This window comes from Globicephala melas, chromosome 20 (assembly GCF_963455315.2).
Source record: "Globicephala melas chromosome 20, mGloMel1.2, whole genome shotgun sequence".
NCBI classification, from domain to species: domain Eukaryota; kingdom Metazoa; phylum Chordata; class Mammalia; order Artiodactyla; family Delphinidae; genus Globicephala; species Globicephala melas.
This window is the reverse complement of record NC_083333.1, coordinates 25481311-25502275: the sequence shown is the minus strand read 5'-3', so window position 1 is coordinate 25502275 and position 20965 is coordinate 25481311. Positions and strand designations below refer to the sequence as shown.

Sequence of the window (20965 nt, the reverse complement as noted above, 5' to 3'; positions counted from 1 at the left end):
TGATAAGGGATGGTTTGCTTCACAAGCGGGTTTAGCATTTTTTATCTGATTTGAGCAAATGCCTTGAAGGTAATTGGTGCTCAACAAATATCTGTTGAAGGGAATTGCACCTGCCATGCTTGATATGTTTAAGTGAAAGGAAGTCCAGATTGTGTGCTGGAATTGGTTAGGTAGGAGAAAAAATCTTTCACTGACGATTTGGGAGATAGGAGAGTTCTGAAGGTTCTAATGCAACAGAGCTTGAGAGGATGGTCGGCACGTTTGGTTAAACCTAAAAACTAACTTCTGCCAACACAGTGCAACCTCCATATACCTTTCCGTTAATAATCCAAAATCCAGGGTCGCTCAGACCAAAAACGTGACCTCTGTGTTCCTGTAAATATGTTGTGTTACCTTTTGAGAAACACTTTGCTTCTCAAGGAGCCTGTTTTCTCCTCTTAGAAATGAGAAGCTGCCTTGTCTGAGTTTCCATAGATATTTAAGCGGCATTGCCTCAGGCTTACTAGGGACTTTGACCCCTGAGATAAGAGCTGGATTTAAAAAGCCGATCCAAACAAGCACCTGGCACGATGCGCACTGTTATTCCATTAGATCCATTTGTTTGACAGAGAAGCTTGGGGTGGAATTGGTGGGTGCCCTAAATGCCCTCGCCTGGTGAGAGGGAAGACACTCCCTAAATATCTCTTGCAGCCCAACCAACCTCCCAACTCAGAAGACAACTAAACAGAAAATTCCGTGAATACCAGGAGACTGGGTTGTTTGGGGATGGATGGAAGCTCTCTCCAGACTTCCGACGGATACGAGCCCTTTCAGAGGCAAAGTGTGTCTAGAGGGGGTCAAGTCCTTGTAAGACTCTTTGTAATATGAGCCTCATCCCAAACGCCCAGAATGCTTTTTGATGAGGATGGATTTGATCGCAGATAGAGGGTTGTGTTTGTTTGTCTCAACCAAAACCAACGTGTCACCTTCCCCTCTCACCCCTTTGTTGCCACCTTCCCGGCTCCCTCTGGCGGGGCCCACACATTGATTTTCATTTTCAACACTTAGAGCCTGACTTAGTGATCTAAGATCACTGACTCAGAAAATGGGAAAGGTCAGTCTGACTAACACCTCACCCAGCGTCCTGGGATTAGCATGCAAAACAAACAGATGGGAGATGGCCTGTAGGCTCCCAAGAGATGATTCCCGTGTGTGAGACAGCCTGGGAGAAACGGACGGCGTTTCTCAAGCTCACTGACATCACTCAAGTTCATGATCCAGGGTTTCACCCTATTGAGGTTGGGGGTTGGGATCCTACTGGACGAACGGAAGAACTAGGCTGGTGGGTTAAAAAAAAAAAAAAAAAAAAGGAGGGGAAGGGAGAGGAGTTCTTCCTGCTAATCAAAGGAGAAACCAAATAAAACGAAGGAGGTCCAAGAAAAATACAACGCTGTTGTTTTGGGGGCATAAGACGCTGGCTGGAGGCTTCATTGAGTAATCCAAGTCACACCCTTTCTCTGTGTGACTGAAGGAATGTTGGCTGTTTCTCTGAGGCAGGTGGGAGGTGGGTAGACAGGTCTATGGAGATGAGAATTTCTTGGAGCCAGAGCTCTCTGAACATCTCCTGGTCTTGTAGCCGGGAGGCTGGGACACAAAGAAGCAGGAATGTGACGCTGAATTAGAGCCAGGGAGAAGCGACCATGGTCAGAGATGAGGCGAAGCAGAAAAAGGTAGAAGAAAACTCGGAAGCAACAGGGGAAATGACCTTGTTCTTTTTTGTTCTCATCTGAACAGGGCTCCTATGTCCTCAAGAGCCCCTTGGCTCCCTTTCACAAAACCATAGGGCGGCTACCCAGGAGAGGGAGCGTGTCTGGGTCTGGGGTGCGACGGGAAGCAGGAAGTACAAGTCATTTCACAAGAAGGCTTGACAGTGGAGAGAGAGCCAGCAAAAACTGGCAGACCCCCAAGGTGGGGTAAGAACGTCTGGCCTGGCCTGAAGAACATTTGGCTTCACGTAGTTCTGTGAGTATGTTAAAAAACACAGCAGTCCACAGAGTTGTTCTGCCAGCCCACCTAAAACATCACTTTCTCTTGCCCATCCTTGATCGTTTCTCTACGAGGCCAGGTCAGCTGCTGGCGGTGAACTTCCACGGCCCAAGGAAGGATTGATGTGCCCACAGGACTTGTCAGGAGAGTCCTTCCCGAAGCAAGTTCTTAAATATAATTCTCATAAATGTGTGTAGGCTCCTGATGGCCGCTGCTACATCATTTCATCCCTCCTCCCCGCCTCACTCCTTCTCCTTCTCTTTAGATTTTAGCAAGAACGTTTGTATGGTTGTAGACACAGCTCTGGAGCTGCTGTGACTCTACTTTGGGGAGAGTTTCACGGTTTGATCGGTTGGTGGTCCCTTTCCTTCTGAACATGTCCATCTGTTCTGTGGACCTTTGTCTCTCTCCTGGGCTGGGCATCTCTTAGCCAAACTCTAACTTTTCTTCTTCAACTACTAATGGCAAAGACTCAGAAGATGCCCCTTCTTTTTCATCTGATGCAAAATGTATCAGATTCATCAACAGTGTCCTATCCTGGTGCATCTGAAACTGCACTCTTTGAGAAAGACAAATGTCATTAGCGTGCTTTCAATTGTTTCCAAAACGCTTGTTCTCCAAGGATTTGTTTCAGTTCTCGAGTCTCTGGACTTATGCAAACGGGCGTTATTCCTTATCTAATGCACAGCAGTACTCTGGATTCAGAACTCATTCTGAATGAGTTCTCTCTCTTTTTTTTTTTATTTTTTGCTTGATTGACTTGCCCTGTGACTTTAGAAAAGCTATACCGCATCTCTGGGCTTCGGGTGCATCTCTCACTCAAAGGCAGTTCTTCATCAAAAGTTAGCACGCACTCACTCTTCTTTTGCCTTTCCCAAGGCCAGAAGACTAACCGTAGCAATCTCTAACATGCTCCCTTCTGGAGGAATCTGGTTAGAGTTGTGTGTGAAGGAGCTTAGAAGGAGGGAAGTTGGAAACTGTCAAGAGCTTTTTGGCCTGAAAGATGGCAATCCATTTGCTTAAGAATCAGAGAAGAGCTAATCATCTGTGGGGCATGAGCCCCAGAACTCTCAGGGTTTCATATTTGTATGGCAGCCACCACGGAAAATATCTCTGGGCTGAACAGATGAGGGATGAGTCTGTCTGGAAATATTTCCACAATGTAAATAGCCATGTTTACAGTAGGGCATATGGACAGAGTTTAGAGTTGATAAATTTCCATCATTTAAAAAAAGAAAAAAAGGTGATCCAGCCAATAAAAGATATATCTTAACAAGTGCTGGTGTCTGAATTCTATTTGTTTGATACAGCATGGCCTTACCCAACTATGGCGTTTTAACATTCTCTGGTTCCTATCACGACCGTACTGTCCGGTTTTCTGAATTTAAAATCTGAGCACTCAAAGCAGTTCTTTGCAGAAAGGTCTTTGCCCGCTAGACAGAAAACAGCTCTCCAGGGGACCCTGGGTTTGGCGGGTAGCATCCCTCGTGCTCCAGCAATAGTAATGGCCTCGATTGTTAAAAGAATGGAGTATAGGAATCCAGGGCAACGAGAAGCACTTATTGTTGGCTATGTTCTCATCTATAACTGGGTGCTGATTGGGGACCCTTTCTAAAAATACTACTGCTGCTAATACTAATCCTTGAATTATTCATTGAAAAGCCACAGTGAGTAAGAACTTTGTACTAGATATGCCACGCTCACGATGGCTCCTCTTACAAGGGCGCCACAAGGTAGAGGACCTGGATGTCCAGCCTGATTCTCTACAACGGGAGGCAAGACTAGGGCCCCTCTCACGAGGCCACTTGAGCGTTTGCGCTAGCGGATGTCGCGTGGAAGGCTTCCTGGAGTCTAATAAATGGTTCATTGGGTGCGCTCTCTGCTCACCATAAATCGAAGGCAAACTGAGGCTCAGAGCAGTACACTAACGCTTCCAGGTTCACGTAGCTGGTAAGTGGAAGGGTTGAGATCAAAACCAGACCTGTGTATAATGGCAACCCGGGCTCTTCTCCCTTCTGAAAGAGGATGCCCTGGAGATCACCTTGGAGAACCACGGAGTACTGATTTCCCGTGTCGTAGGTTTCCCATGACAAGTCTCTTGAAAAAGGTGGCTTGGAGAAGAGGGTAGGAATACAAGAGCCATGCAGGAGAAGGGCAATAACTTACAAATATGCCTCATGGGTCGTTACCGGGTGATTCTCTCCAATTTCCTGGATAGTTGAGATTTTCATAATAGAATGTAGGGGGAAATAGGGTGCACTGGAAGCAAGATGAGCTTTGGGCAGAAGGCAATACAAACTGTGATCTCAGCATTTGCTAGAGGCAAGAAAGAACAGCAGTGACCTGGGGCTCTGAGCACCTTTTCTGGGGGCTCAGCTCCTGAGACTTGCTTGGCCTGATTCAGAAGACATCTGCCCGAGTGGGTAGATAGGTTCTAAGGAACAAAAAGCCTCTTTTCCCAGAACCTTGCTGTTCTCCGCATTACATAATGTTGAGTTATGTGCCTGCTGTGAGGTTGGCAGGAACCTGAACATGATATGTTGACAATACATGGAGTCTTGCATGCAAACTTTGTTTATATGCTGGGCCCTCCCTCTGAGTCTGGGGGCAGGTAGCTGGCTGCACCGCCTCCATCAGAGCCGGGAAGAGTCGGTATTTTATGGACGGTCATGTTTATTTTGCTAACTATGTTGGCCATTGTGAGTTTGGTTAAAGCAAAGCCCTGTAAAGGGATGGAGAAAGCATCCTTTGATAGAGAGGCAACTGCGTTTCCGTATGTATCTTCCTTGTCAGATGGCGTCCCTGTCCACGGAGGAGGGCCCACCTATGTCAGAAAGGAGACTAGAGCTCTCTTTTGAGGCTTTAACTCATTGCTTAGATGTTTTGTTTTCATGCCGACGCCCACTGAAATATGTAACCAAGTTTTCTGTCAAAGTTGGCTGCTGGCGTCAGAGAACGGAGAAGTGGAATTCCGCCCTTGAAGGAACAGCAGAACCACGCAGTCCAGTCTCTCACTTGCAAGCCATTGGATCTGAGTGGGAAAAGAGATCAGCCCTTCTCAAGAAGCCTTCCCCATCCCAGCCAAGAGGGAGTTCGGGCCTCAGGTCGGGGCAGGTCCCCATGAAGCAGCCGAATGTTTGCAAAACAAGCAGCAGGATGAAGAGACTCAGTCTCCAGAGACAACCCCAAGGTTGTGACAGTCTTGGGAGGGGCTATGGAAGCTGGGGCCAGGAGGCAGACCTGCTTGGGAAGAGCGTGGTCCCCTCCGCTCACCGCCTGGGATGCCGTGTGCCGAGCAAGGAAGGGCTAACTGGCTGGGATAATTGTCCAGTGTTTATATTTGAAAAGGGATACTACACTTCCAGGATAATTCCCTCCAGCCTCCTCTTGGGCTAAGATTTCCAATTGGTCTAGAATCTTGAAGAGAAATCAGGGGCTGATTACCTGGCTGAGTGGGCTGCAATCACACCTTTCAATACTAATTATCTGCTCCTTGAGCTCAATGACATTGAGCGTCCGGGCTCTGGCTGGGGCCAGCCTTGCCCAGTGGTTTGCATCACTGGCTTAAGACAATGATTTGAACAGACAAAGTGCCCGCACGATGCCTTGATAAGCAGGAAATGAACGCTTGTTTGCAAATAAGATTGGGAAATGTGATCGGCTTCTTGTTCTGCATCGGTCTTTGGGTAACTAGCCTGATAGTACTCATGTAGAAATAATATGTTAGAAGACACCGAGAAAGGGAGCCTTTTTGTTATGACCCTCCCCTGAAACTTTCTGTACCTGAAGCCAGGCAGAAGTAAATGAAATTGTTGTTTTGTGCGCTTTTTATCCCCCTGAAACTATTCTAGCTTGAATGTTTCTTTGTGGGGATTGGGGGAAACGGGTAACGATTTGATATGAAACTTTTTCAGCGTTGGGCCTTATTCACATACGTGTCTTTTCCTAGATGCCTGTTTCTGTTCTCAGCCTTCTGTGACCACTTCCCCCAGGAAGCCTTCCTTTGCTGAAGAGAATAAAATGTTCATTTCTACTTGCATGCAGCTACCTCAAGGCTCCTTAGTGTTACATAAACAGCTGTGGCGTGGGATTATTTGAGGGGTGTGTTACTCTGTAACTGAAGTGCATTATGAGTGTCTGGAAGCTCATGGAGGTTTAAGATGTGGGTTGGGTGAAGGGAGAGAGATTACGGGCCAGTTACCCATTGGAGATGCCTGCATTGGTGTCCATTTTAATATATCATTTCTCATGAAGGAGTATTGGGCGCAAAGAATAGATGCTCACGGTCTTTAATCTTTGGGGAATGTTACTTTCAAATCTTGGCCTCTTGTTCGTAAGTTAGAGAAGTCTAGTGTTATGGGTTGAATTGGGTCCTCCTAAAAGATGTTGAAGCCCTAAGCCCTGGTACCTCAGAATCTGGCCTTATTTGGAAATAGGGTCATTGCAGATGTAATTAGTTAAGATGACATCACACTGGAGTAGGGTGGGCCTGAGATCCTATAGGACTGGTGTCCTTTTAAAAAGGGAAAATTTGGACACAGACATATATATACAAAAGGAAGAGACAGGGAGGGGAAAGCAGAGGATTGGATTGATGCATCTGTCAGCCACGGAACACCAGAGGCTACAGAGGCTGGGAGAATGACATGGAGCATACCCTTTCCTAGTGCATTCGGAGGGACCATGGCCCTGCTCAGACAATGACTTTGGACTTCTAGCCTCCTGAACTACGAGACAATACATTTCCGTTGTTTTAATCCACCCAGTTTGTGGTACTTCATTACGGCAGCCCAAGGAAACTGATACACCCAGCTTCTACAGATCCAAATACTTCGGACGGGAGTAGCAATGTCAGCCTCCCCAGACCAAAGAACACATACGTCCTTTGATTTTCCAACTTGGGAAGTGGGAGGTTCTCAGTCGGTGATGACTGACGGCTCTGGCCTACCTTGAGGGTGTTTGCGTTTCAGGGGACTGAATCAACTTGAAGCGAGCCTCAGGCCACATTACTAACAGGGGTCAGGATGCAGCTGAGACGGCAGTATGGGAGGATGGATTTCCACTTTGAATCTCTCCTTCATCCTCTTATCATTACTCCCTTCACCCTGGAAGGGCAGCCAAGAGATAAACACTCAGGACTGGGGCTCACTCTACAGTCAAGGATGCTTAAAGCCGCAGACGGTTTTCATGGATTTTTCTTACCTACTTGACCAATCTTACAGCCCTTTGAAATAGATTAGAGTGTTCCCTTTAGCAATCCTCCCATGCAACTGCCCCCAAAAGTAACTGGAACTCAGGGGAAGTGGAGACCCTCTGGGCTGAAAACAGCGAGTGTATCTCACCTTCATCTTTTGGTTTCTATCCTGAGACAGTCCTGATGTGTTTCTTTGTCTACTTAGCTTCTGCTCTGTGATGGAGAGGACAACCAGGGAGGAGATTTCTCTTGCCCAGGCCCTTGTTTTTTGCCATCTTAGTGTTTAAAACCTTTGAACCATAGAGCTCTAAGGACCCTCAGAGATTAATATTAAAGCTTCCTTATTTTTACTTGAGAAGCTGAGTTCCAAAGAGTGAATCAGACTTGCCCAAGATGCTCTTGCCTTAAAGTGGACTTTGAATCCACGTATTTGGAACCTTTCTCTTTGTTTCATACCATGTCTCTATTCCTTCCTTTTCTCTGGAAGGTTCAAGGCTTGCCTCACGATTTGAGAATTCCTCAGTATTCTCTCTTCCCCAAGCTCCCATCCTTCTGCCACCAGACCACGCAAGTTTGTTCTCTTTCTCTGTGCAGCCCGCCCTCTCCCCCCGGAGGGAAAGGAGAACTTATATTTCCTGGACACCTGCTCTTTGCCATGCATCATGCTGAGTGCTTTACCTGTGTTAGCAAATGAGGGGACTGTGGCTCAAAGGGGCGAACGTCATGCCCCAAATTTTACAGGTATTAAAAAGTGGAGCTGGAATCCACGGTTCTCTGGGGAGTTTCTTTCTTCAGCTAGAGAAAGGGGACCACACCCATGGGGCCCTGCTTGGGTGTAGTTGTAATCAGCAGAGGGAGGGTGAACGTGGTACCTTCCTGCTACATTTCCATTCTCTGCCACACTCTTCCAGCTCACCTGTTTCTCGTTTCAAGTCAACAAGAGCATTTTGATTCAATAGGAGCAATGCCTGCTATCAGTAACGAGGTGACTTATTTTCTCCTGCTCTGAACCTTCCCAAGATAAATAGGACACTCTATGGTCATGGCACATGCAGACACTCCCGTGGCACGCTTATAGGTCTAGCATCATGGTCAAAGCAAATCAACAAATATTTGGTGGGTACCCACGATGCTCAAGGTGAAAGGCGTGATGTATGAGCTCCTCTGTTTGAGTTGGTTCCTAGCCTCAAGAGGGATGACTCAGGAGCCACTTAGCAAGTCAACATGCCCAGAATAAGGATGTTCTATGAGGAAAGCAGCCACTGGCCATCCCCCAGTTCACCTCCAAACCTTTCCTGTCACGTCTCTCCATTCCTAGCCTAGCCCTGTTGCTATGGCCGCGGCCATATCCTGCTCGCTCAGTTTGGTGCCTGAGCCGAGGTTTTGCCCCACCTCCTCCTAAAGTGGCCAGAATGATGTAGTGGAAAGACTGGGCACCTGGGCTCCGTGCTTCCTGATCCTTCTCTGCTACAGGAACCAGGTAGGGGGAAAATCCCACCGAGCCCCATTTTCTACACTTGTAAATAAGGGGTTCTCCCAAAGGAGATGAAAACAGGACATTGAAAGGACATCTGCAGCATTATTCATAATAGCCAAGAGAGGGAAACAATCTCAGTGCCCTCACCCATCAATTCAATGAATGAACAGATAAAGGAGATGTGAGATGTATGTACACATACGTGTGTGTGTGTGTGTGTGTGTGTGTGTGGCTGAACAGTGGAATATTATTCAGCCATAAGAAATAAGGAAACCCTGCCATTTGTTGCAACATGGTTAGAACTTGAAGACATTATGCTAAGTGAGATAAGTCAGACAGAGGACAAACCCTGTTTGATATCACTTATATGTTTAATCTAAAGAAGCCAGATTTGTAAAAACAGAGGAAAGCGGTGGTTACCAAGGGCTGGGAGGTGGGGGGATAGGAGAGATGTTTTTTTTAAGGTTACCAACTTGCAACCAGTAGATAAATAAGTCCTGGAGTTGTAACGCACAGTATAATGAGTATAGATGACAATATTGTATTATAAGCATCAGACTTGCTTAAGAGACTAGGTCTTAATTATTCCCAACATAAAAAAAGAAATGATAATCATGTGACCTGATCGAGGTGCTACTGCTAAAATGGCAGTCATATTACAATATATAAATATATCAAATCAACGTGTTGTACCTCTTAAATTTACACAATGTTATATGTCAAATATATTTCACTTAAAAAACACTTGTACTAATGAGAACCTACTGTATAGCACAGGGAAGTCTGTGGTGACCTAAATGAGAAGGACATCCAGAAAAGAGGGGACATATGTATACGTATAGCTGATTCACTTTGCTGTACAGTATAAACTAACACAATATTGTAAAGCACCTATACTCCAATAAAAAAATTAAAAAAAACCCACTTGTAATAAGGGGATTCTATTTACTAATAAAACAAATCCTTCTTCCGGTTCTAAAACTTTATACTTTTCCTGTGCCAATCCCTATTCAATCACTCTTTTCAAGACTTTAGCCAAAACTCTTTTCTTTTCATTTTTTCCTAATTCTAACTCAAAGCATTTAACTAAATAGTTTCATTATAGTATTTTATGCTTTTTAAATAGGCTCCTAGAATAGTTTCATAAGTATATATATATACTTACATATATATAAGTATACTTATATACTTATATATATATACAAGTATACTTATAAGTATACTTATATACTTATATATATATAAGTATATATACATATATAGCAAGTTTATTAGCTATTGAGTGTAGAACTGCATCATTCATTTATTTATAACCTCAGGCACTTGACAAATCTGTATCATATAAATAGAACTTAATTGTAAATTCCCATGTATTAGCTTGTCACTGATAATATTTTTTCATCCAGCCTTCTGTTAAATTCCTCGATGATTTATTGATAGATATTTTTATAAACACACTTCCATACTTAAGCAGGTAGAGAGGATTCCCAAGCAGATGTGGGAAACATGTTATACAATTGGTGTAGTATCCAAATTACAGAACACACAACAAAAGAGTTTGTGATGTCTTTTCTGGCAACAAGATCGTTAGTCTCCTTGGCCTTTTGGGCTACACATCTTTCTGCCACTGTTATTTATCATTCACACGAGTTCAGCTGAAGATAAAGTTGCCCACAGGATCAAGGATGCTGGGTTCTGGCGGCTGTTATTGATCTTTCCCTTGAACTAATTAAGCCTGGACAAAGCAAGGACATTTATTATGATTTAAACACATATTGATTGAGTCCTCATCACATTCCAGGTACTGTGCTGGCACAGCAGAAAGCAGCTCCCAAGGAGCTTCACGTTTGAACAGGAAGACAAAGCAAATAAAGGGTATTCGATATTGTGACAAATACTTGAAGAAAACCAATGAATGCCCAAGATAGGCGATAATTGGTGTGGGGTGGGTGGAGGATGGCCTCCTTCAGGCAGGGTGGCTGGGGAAAGGCTCTTTGAGAAGATGGTGTTTAAGCTGAAGCCTGAAGGATTAGGGATGCCATTCATGAGAGTCGGGGGACGTGGGGAGAGCATCGCAGGCAGAGACAAGAGTACATTCAAAGGCCCTGGGGTGGGGAAGACTCTGGTATGTTGGAGGAAACAATAGAATGCTGACTAGCTTTCAAATGTGGAGCCTCTGGTGTAGAGAGTGAGTAACTTTTTCAAGCCCACCCTGCTGGAAAGTGGAGAATCCAAGTTTGTCCTCTTTCCTGCCCGCCATGCTTCAAGGCGTGCAGTCGGCTGGGTGTGTGTCTCTAAGGAAGTCAGAATGGATCACCTGTCAGGACTAGGAGGCCGGGGCTTGGCTGGCAGGATGTGGAGTGTGTGTGTTTTCTGTTTATTCTTGAAGTTTACTTCCCTGCAAATACATGCCTAACTGCCTTGCACCTCTCACGAGGAAGCCAAGGCCAGCACTCCATCGCTCATGAGCAATCCTGAAAAAACAAATCCGTGTCCTCCATGCAACTCTAGTGCCAGCCTGTCAGGCCTGCACTGGCCAGGCAGCCCGGAGCTTAGGAACAATCTGGTCCTTAGGAAGGGAGGGAAGAAAAACAATTTCGAATTCCAGGCGCTAAGGGCCGCTCACAGACGGCCATTGTCAGGGGCAGGAAAGTTAAACTGTGGAAAGGAGCACGGTGGCGCCTCTGAGAAGGGCAGAGGATATTGAGTTTAGGGGCTGCTGCCCTGGGCGTGTGGGCAGTGGGGATGGGGATGGGGGAGAGTTTACTCCTGTGAGCTTGGGCAGCTTGCCTTAAGGGACTCAGTTTCCTGATTTAAAATTATAAGAGTGATATCTGCCCTGCCTCCGTCAGGTTGGACGAAGGAATGAGGATAGCCTTAGGAAAGGGCAACGTGCTTTTTAGGGATTGCAAAAGGGGGCTGCTTCCCCCTTTAATTCGGTGGTTGGCTAGACCCTCCAGAATGTCCTAGGGATTTCCCCCCTCCTGGGGATAACCACGGGGGAAGACTCCTGCAGTTTCCTTCTTCCAAATGTGAAGGTGGTGGGTGGAGGTCTTTGGAGTGATCTAGGCTAGGTTTACGCCCCACGTGGTTTCGGTAGCTGCAAAATGGTACCAACTCGAGTTTTACAGCACCAGGAGCTGCCATAGAGAGATGCGGCAGGGCTGTTTTAACATTTTGATGGGGATGAGGGTGGTGACGTTGATGATGGTGACTGTTGTCATTAAGTTGGTTGAATGCTACTGCATGCCTGGTGTCTTAGTCTGCTCAGGCTACGAAAACAAAAATACCGTAGACTGGGTGGCTTATGAGTTTATTTATTTCTCAGAAATTTACTTCTCACAGTTCTGGAAGCTGGAAATCCAAGATCAAGGGACTGGTAGATTCAGTGGTGAGGGCTGGTTTCCTCATAGCTTTCGTCTGTGTCCTCCCATGATGGGAAGGGTGAGGGGTCTCTCTAGGGTCTCCTTTATCAAGGCATTAATCCCATTCGTGAGGGCTCTGCCCTGATGACCTAATGACCTCCCCAAGGCCCCACTTCCAAATACCACCACATTGGGAGTTAGGATTTCAACATACGAATTTGGGGAGATACGAACATTCAGTTCACTGCACCTGGGAAACAGCACTAAGCACTTTATCCTTATTATGTCACTTGAGCCTCCACAACTCTATCAGGCAGGTGCTAAAGTCATCCCCACTTTGCAGATGAGAAGACGGAGCCTAAAGGGGGTAGATAATTTTCCGAGGTCATACTGCTAATAAGTGACAGAGCTGAACCGCAAAGCCACGTATATCTGACTTCAAAAAGGATGACCTACCAATTACATATGGATCAGTTTTGACAAATGCACCTTAAAATTTGAGTAATTGATGTTCATGTTTTTAACGAGCTTGTACAGGTACTTGTAAACTGTAGTTAACATTTATTGCTTAAAAAGTATTTCCTATATGGCCTTGCTTGATTTGTGGCTTTGCACATTCTTTAGTTCCGGGAGCTTTCAAAGAAACGAAGTATGAATATAACGTAAAAACTCAGCTGAGAGCTGGTACTATGTGTTTCTGCCCTGTGTTTTCTAGTCCAGTAGATGTTAGCCAGAGAAAGAGAAGGTGGGGCAAATAAGTTCCAGACAGAGGGAAAAACATGGGCAAGACCCAGATATCAAGAGAAAAGCTGGCAGATTCTGGGAACCAGGGTGGATCAAATGTAGAGAGTTATTGGGGGTGAGGGCTGCAGTGAGAGATAAATCTGGAAAAATAGGCTGATGTCAGATCAGAAAAGGTCTTAGATGCAGTGTTAAGGACTTTGGAATTTATCCAAAACAAATGAAGGCTATGCAGCTGGAGACCTATATGATCCGATTTACATTTTAGAACAAGGATGCTTGATGTATCAAGCACGTCCCATGCTGCAGACCTAGATTCCCTTCCCTCCCCAGCCCTCACTCAGATAGTGAGAACAATGGAATTTTTTTTCACGATGTGGTTCAATACTCCAGGGATTAGTCCTAAGGGTGATACCATCTTCCTCTTTTAGGAGTTCAGCTACCACAGCGGATGGGGCAGCCCTGCCCTAACTCCATGAGAACACATGCTCCCTTCCAGACTCTCAGTCCAGGCCTGTGCTTCCCCCTTTTTTTCATTTATGGGACACTAAAAAGACAGGTGCTGAGTTTTAGGACTTTCAGCCCATTGACTGTTAGCCTTGATGCTGTGTTTTGGAGAATGTACAGCTGAAGCCATTTGGGTGCAGATACTGATGTGAGACCCTGAGTGATTTTTCACCACAGTTACAACTCCTGCACATCAGGAAGGAGAAGGCTGAACAGAACCATGGCACGTCAGTACTTAACAACAAAATAGAAATGTTTCTTCATCTCCTACTGGCACTTACATCCCTAAACGGGTTCTCCATCACCACCACGGCAGAATATACAGTTAAGTGACAGATTTATGGGCATTTAATAAATTGGGTGCATTAGACTTGAAGTGGGTCAAGTCTGCTGACCTCTCTTCTTGACTTTGGTCTTCCCTGAAGTCAGTCTCACCAGCTCCTCTTTGCTTGGTCCACTCCAGAGACTGCAGGTCAGTTAGAGGCAGAAAGAGAGGTATGCTTCATGCTTTTTCTGATCCAATTGTCCAATTCACTCAGATCACTAACTACAAATTTCTTGAGGCTCAGTTGTGAAGGTCCACTAATCAGGATAAAGGATCCTGGCTCATGACTGTGCCAGGAAGCAGAGCCAGAAAATTCCCTCCTTGCTGCTTCACAGGGGTCAGGTCTCAGAAGGTAAAGGACTGCTGTTTGCAGGGTGGACCTTCGTCACCTGAACGGAGCTTGGGAAACTTCACAGCTCCACTTCGAACTGGCCTGTAAGAAGTCAGAGCAAACACTGGAGGTCAGTGACTAAATCGTGTCTCAAACTCTTTCCATGAGAGTCAAATTCCACTCCCAGCTGTTTAACCAGGACACCTAGGACCTGAAATGTGAACATTTTGACATCCACGTTTGAAGGGACAGTTCATGACAACCTACCACCACGTTCTGGCCAAAGGAAGAGGGGGAAGGAATAAAAATGGTGGAATATGTTGTGCTACCTTTAATTTTGTCAGATGGTTTCACAGCCCCAGTGGTATGTTTGAAAGGTGGTCACTAAAAGATGGATCGTAATTACGGATTTCTCTTCCATTTTATTTTCCAAGTTTCAATGTATTTCAAGACCTAAATCTTATCTGTGTTAAAAGTCATGGTTAACTTAGGGTGAGAGCAATATAATGAGACTAAGCAAACCTATGGAGTTGCAGTTTTGTACAGCAACAAATTTACTTTATAACTCTGAGCTCCAGTTCTCTTACAAACACAATGGAGAAATGATTGAAAAGGTGGAGGAGGCATGACGAATATCACGGTAGGTATCTTTACATTAACTTCTTAAAAACCAGTAATCTGTTTGGAAGGACATGACGACAGATGTATTTGTTCTTGGTATTTCAGCCTTTTTCGTCCTTCACTTTGAGAGCTGTATGGTTACTGAAGTGTATTAAGCCATTTGGAGATGATGCGTGAGGCTCCGTGTCCATCTCTGCGAGACCCCTGACAGGTTACCTGCAGCAAGCGGGATGAATTACAAGAGTTGGTGTGTGTTCACGGCAGAAAGAGATGCTCTCTCTTCCATCAGGGTGTCTGCCTGGATCTTAGTAGACCCAGAACTGTGAGGTACGTCAACCCTCACATAGAACTGGACTTCAGAGACTAGTCTTCTCTTTGTTTGCCTGACAGCTGTACTTCCTGAAAGAAAGGATTTGATTGGGCTCGTGTGCCGCCATCCTACTTAGACAGCCTTATGGGGCAGAACTGGGGAGACATTCAGACTTCTTCATGCCCTGTCCGTATGTGGCTGTCTTTGACTTCTCGACCATTCGGTGGAGCAGTTGGGTGTGGTTAGAGAGCAGGGTTGGTTTATCCACACAACATGGTAGCACCCTCAGCATATCACGACGTAGGGTAGAAATGAACCCTTTTAGCCATTTTCCTTACATGTGTATGGGGAACGTGGGCATCTGATGACTTGGGGCTCCTCCCAAAGTCCCCCCCCCAATACTATTCTCATCTTGTCCACAGTCTTGGAGTATAGTGTCATTGGCCTGCCATTCACCAATGCATTTTGATGTCATGGTAGAATTTGGTCTTTATGGGTATATCTAAAAGACCTTTCTTTGTACAATGTGTATGGACTAGCCTATAGATATACCAGGTAGAAGCCCATGAACGCAACTAAGTCTGAAGATTAGTTCTGAGAACCAGCGGTCTCATTGTCAATGAGGATTTTGTCCAAAGACCTCAGGGAACCCCTAAATTTGCCAAAACATGAATGTTGGTCCTACTGTTGTATGGACTCTGTTCTTCTCTTGAATCACATTTCCTCTGAGAGTTATGCATGTTCTGTAAACATCACTGCACCATGAGACAAACTGCATCTAACCTTCTTTCTACACTAGTTTTTTTTTTTTTTTTTTTTTTCGGTACATGGGCCTCTCACTGCCGTGGACTCTTCCGTTGCGGAGCACAGGCTCCGGACACGCAGGCTCAGCGGCCATGGCTCACGGGCCCAGCCGCTCCACGACATGTGGGATCTTCCCGGACCGGGACACGAACCCGCGTCCCCTGCATCGGCAGGCGGACTCTCAACCACTGCGCCACCAGGGAAGCCCGGCATAGTGTTTTTATTAATTTTTCAAATAACAAAATTAACAATAACTAGTACCTATTGAGTGTTCCCTATGTGTAGGAAATGTAACTTACATGTACTTGTTTATTTCTCCTTGCATAAAACCCTATGAAGTATCTTCATTCCTGTTTTACCTACAAGGAAACTAAGAACATGGAGATGTTAAAAATACACATCCCAAGGTGACTCGTCTAGGAAATGCCAAATCCAGGAGTTGGACTTGGGCAATCTGATTTTCAACTATTGATCTCTAAATTTCAACTGGATACTTCTTCAAGGGCAGTTGTGTCCACATGACACACAGAAAGCTTCTACGGCTGGCTTTCTAAGCAGCTAAGTCAGATACTCCCTAGCATTAGCCTAATCATAACCCGTGGGATTTGAAGCTATGAGTTGCCGAAGGTGAGAATTTTCAGGGTTGCTCTCCAACAAGAGAATTTCAAATATCAAGCTCTAAGACTGCTTATTCTCAGCATGGTCTTTTAAGGGAATGATCCATTGATCGATTCATTCAACAAATATTTATCTAGCCCCTCGTATCTCTTGTGTGCTGAATACTGTTCAGGACGCTGGAAACACAGCTGTGATTAAATTAATTAATGACTCAGTGCTCACAGAGCTTACATTCTAGCGGGGGAGATAGATCATAAGGAAACAAACAAATATATTATATGATGCCAGGAAGAGAAATAAAGCAGAACTAGAGGGTTTGGAGTGTTGGGTGGTAGAAGGTGTCATTTTAGAGAGGGTGACCAGGAACGATCTCTCTGAGAAAGTGGCATTTGAGTAGGAAGTTGAGTGACACGAAGGAGGGAGACAAAATGCAAGGCTCACATGGTAGAAGTGCTGTAGTTATTTTGTAAAATAAATTCTTCCTACTGTGCATTTGACTTTATATGAAAAAAGAACACAAGATCGACAGGGGCAACAATGTTAATAACGAAAATGTCACTCACCAAGGCAAGGCTTTGTGAGTTATTTTAATCTACTTGCTGTGGCAAGAGGGAATAGATGGGGTAGATGGTCCACAGAACTATGGGCTCCGTGGGCATGTTATTCTGACTGGCGATTTGAGGTCTGCTGAGTGATTCCCTGTTTTTTTGTTCTTCTGAATTAAGCTAGAATCAGACAGCCTCCTTTTCGTGGTTTTGTTCTGCAGTCTCTGGTGGATCAGAGCATCAGCCCATTTTCATTTGTGTTGATTCAGTTGGAGGAAAATGTTGTGGCAGAAACTGCCCGACGTGTGTGAAATAAAACCGTTCTTGGTTGATTGCTGCGGACTCTGTTTCCATTATTCTTTCCCAGGGGCAGTGTTTTCAGGTCTCTGATTTTGAGCGTCGCACCAGACAGTAGGGCTCATGCACGGAATGTGTAAGTCCTGCCTAAGGCTTGGTGAGGAGAAAAGCTGCAAAGACAGTCTTATACGTACTTTACTGGGCAGGCAGATAGGTTAGCCTGGGTGTGGACTCTTCTTCCGTGAAGATCTAGAAGAAGACAGAGATTGAGTTGGGCAGTATATTTTGGCCTCTTCTGGCCTGGGACCGGGAGGAAGTTGACATCACACTGTGATCTGGGTGAGTGGACTGTGAATGAAGGTAGATTCTCCCAGGGCATCTTTGGCCCGAGGCAACGTTTTAGCTCTGTTCAGAGCCAAATTTTAAGTTTTGGCAAAAACACGTTTTTGCAACTCAAAACGTCTCTTCCTGCTTTACTCTGATGAGCTGTTGGTTGAAAACTCTCAGCATCTCAGCTCTGCCCACCCCTCCCTTTTGTCCCCCCCCCCATACCCACCAGACAGCTGCAAATTTCCACGAGAAGGGCTATGCCCAGAGTAGACATTTAAGACAATTGTAGGAAGGTAGATGGGAAGAAAGCAGGGAAAGAGGGGTGGGCAGAAGGGAAGGAGGAAAGAAGAAATCCCTAATTCATCCAGTTCTGGTCTTGGAGATCCTGCTCTCCAGGGCATGTGAGATGCAGGAGTTAGAACAGTCCTGTTCAAACCTTGATCCCCCATATATATGTGTCAGCATACGGTATTTGTTTTTCTCTTTCTGACTTACCTCAATCTGTATGACAAACTCTAGGTCCACCCACCTCACTGCAAATAACTCAATTTTGTTTCTTTTTATGGCTGAGTAATATTCCATTGTAAAAAAAATGGTACTGATGAACCTAGTGGCAGGGCAGGAATAAAGAGGCAGACATAGAGAATGGACTTGAGGACACGGGGCGGGGAGAAGGGGAAGCTGGGGCGAAGTGAGAGTAGTGTCGACATACATACACTACTGAAAGTAAACTAGATAGCTAGTGGGAAGCAGTAGCATAGCACAGGGAGATCAGCTTGGTGCTCTGTGATCACCTAGAGGGGTGGGATAGGGAGGGTGGGAGGGAGGCTCGAGAGGGAGGGGATATGGGGATATATGTACACATATGGCTGATTCACTTTGTTGTAAAACAGAAACTAACACAGTATTGTGAAGCAATCATACTCCAATAAAAAGCTATTAAGAAAAAAATATTGATCCTCCACTGAAAGCACTGTGTGACCTCAGACAAGTGTCTTAACCTTTCTGAGCTCTGAATTTGCCTCATCTGCAAAGGAATAATGTGAGGATTCATTTCAGTGAAATAACTTTAGTCAAATGATGCTGTTAAACTACTTAGCAAATTGCATAACACATAATAAGCATGTAACTTACTATGAAATAGTTTCATAATTTCTTTATGACTTGATTGAGACAGTGAGACCCCCATTTCAGGGGTGGCACTGCCTGGCTTGGGGTAAAGTTGCAGCCGTGAATCCCAGGTCCACAAAATCTTTGGCTTTCCATAGCCAAGAGGTTTGAATAACCCCAAAGCTTCTTACGATACAAGAACTTCATAGAAGTTCAGATGCCAGCAAAGCCGTCAGAGCTGTGATAGTTAATTCTAGGTGTCAACTTGGTGAAGCTAGAGCACCTGGCTATGTAATCAAACATTCATCTAAATATTGCTGAGAAGGTATTGTGTAGGTGTGGTTAACACTCAAAACCTGTTGGCTTTAAGGAAATGAGATTACCTCAATAATGTGGGTGGACCTCATTCAGGCTGTTGAAGGACTTGGGAGCAAAAGCTGTTTCCCAGAGAAGAAGAACTTCTGCTTCTAGAATGCAGAATCAGTCCACAACTGAGTTTCCAGTTTGCTGGCCTCTCTGCCCTATGAATTTGGGGCTTTCTAGTCCCCATAATTACATGAGCCAATCCCTGAAACAAATTCCTTCATATACATATGAAGAAATATATATATAAATGTATGTATTTCTATATATGTATATATATGTATTTTGTATATACATATAATATGTACATATGTATATATAATTATAAAATTATATATCTTTAAATTTATATATTTATATATAATATATAAAACATACATTTAAATATGTGTGTATAAAGTATGTATATGAAATAGATATAAACATAAACATATAATAACATATAATAAAAATAATATATAATAAAAATAATCCAATATTTGTACATTATATAATAAATTATTATATAATAATATATGGTGAATATATATTTTATATATATATATAAAATGTCCTATTCCTTCTGTTTCTCTGAAACACTGACTGACATAAAAACCCATGACTTAAACATGTATGTAAACGATGTTTAGCAGGAAGCTTTTCCTGGCTTACCTATTATAGGAATCCAGACTTGAGCTCTTAATGAAAGCAACCAAAAGGGATGCAGGCAGGAGCCTCTGGCTCAGTGGAGACTGGTGTGGGGAAGGATTTCCTAATCTGAACCTGAAAAGGGGATTTCGGGGTAAGATGGACGGCATCCGAAACCCCAGCCCTGTGTTCCGTCCCTGAAAGGCTCAGGAGAAGTAAACAATCTGGGTGGGGCGTGCAGTTTTGCCGGCTCCATTGCTTTGTGAACCTGGCCTTTCCCCCAGGCTCGGTCATGGTGGTTTGTTTAAAATTAGTTCTTGTTTGGCCTGTGGGGAAGAGTGAATTGCAGAGTCTGGGATTTACTCTGAGCCTTTGCATTTCAGGTTCTGAGGCCAGATCACTTGTCTATTTTCAAAGTGGAGAGACGTGGGCCCAAGACCGTCCTGTGACCAAACCTCCATCCTCATGATCAGAGCTGGCTAGAAACCCTCAACTGAGTCAGAGGCCGTCACCTGGGTCTGATCTTCTCTGTCCCAGACAGAACTCCCTATCTCCCAAGCTGAGATGCCTCCAAACTTCTGGGAGAGTTGTCCCTTTCAGGAATGAACTGTCAGCTGCCCCACTGCAAAAGTGTCCTCTCAAGGCCGTCACCGGCCATGAACACACATCATTGTTTCATTTCGCCTTTGGGGGTAACTCACATCCCCTCAAGCAGGGTCACCTTGGAACAAGAAGCAGGATGGTTAAGCTTGGAGGAAGGAAGGTGGAGATACCAATTGCATATAATAGCCTATTTGGAAAAGAAGCTCGGGCTCTCTGGGAGTCAGCATACAATCACTGGGGGCTAGGAAGGGGAGGACACCGAAAGAGCCAGTTCTATAAGGGACTAAGGAGTATGAGAGCTGACATCCATTCAGTTCACAAATGTGTTTGCAGTTGGCATGAAACCTTCTTTGATGGAGTGTTTTCTCTAAATATATTTGCTTTCCCCTGTTCTGTGAAGTTGGTTTTGATTCCAGCGTCAGAATAAGGCTATACATTGTTGACTACACACATTGCCTGGTCCCTGGGAAAATATCTAAACTATTCTTGAGCTGAGGGGCACCGCGGATGGCTGTCCTTAGGGGACTAACATGGTGCAGCTCTATTTGAACCAAGAGCCATATCGCCAAGCCATACTGCGAACCTGTGTTGTCAACTCGGGAAGCTGAAGACTCGTACGACACATCCTCACACACACTCGCTCCCCATATGTTGACAGATATGCATACACACAGAACATTTTACTACACGGTAAGTTGAGCTTAGTTATATTCATTTCAAACTCAGCAATGCCTGGTCTCTTGGCCAGATATCAATGGTAAAAACTGAGGTG

At 44.8% G+C, this 20965-nt stretch overlaps 1 long non-coding RNA gene across 1 annotated transcript in view; it reads left to right on the top strand.

The window, feature by feature from the left end:
• The window catches only part of LOC132594166 (uncharacterized), a 36862-nt gene extending 16295 nt beyond the window's left edge, over positions 1-20567 (top strand). The window contains exons 2-3 of the long non-coding RNA XR_009560389.1: positions 14692-14913; positions 19974-20567. This is a non-coding gene — a long non-coding RNA (uncharacterized lncRNA). The remainder of the gene's footprint in view (positions 1-14691; positions 14914-19973) is intronic.
• The last annotated feature ends 398 nt before the right edge of the window (positions 20568-20965 follow it).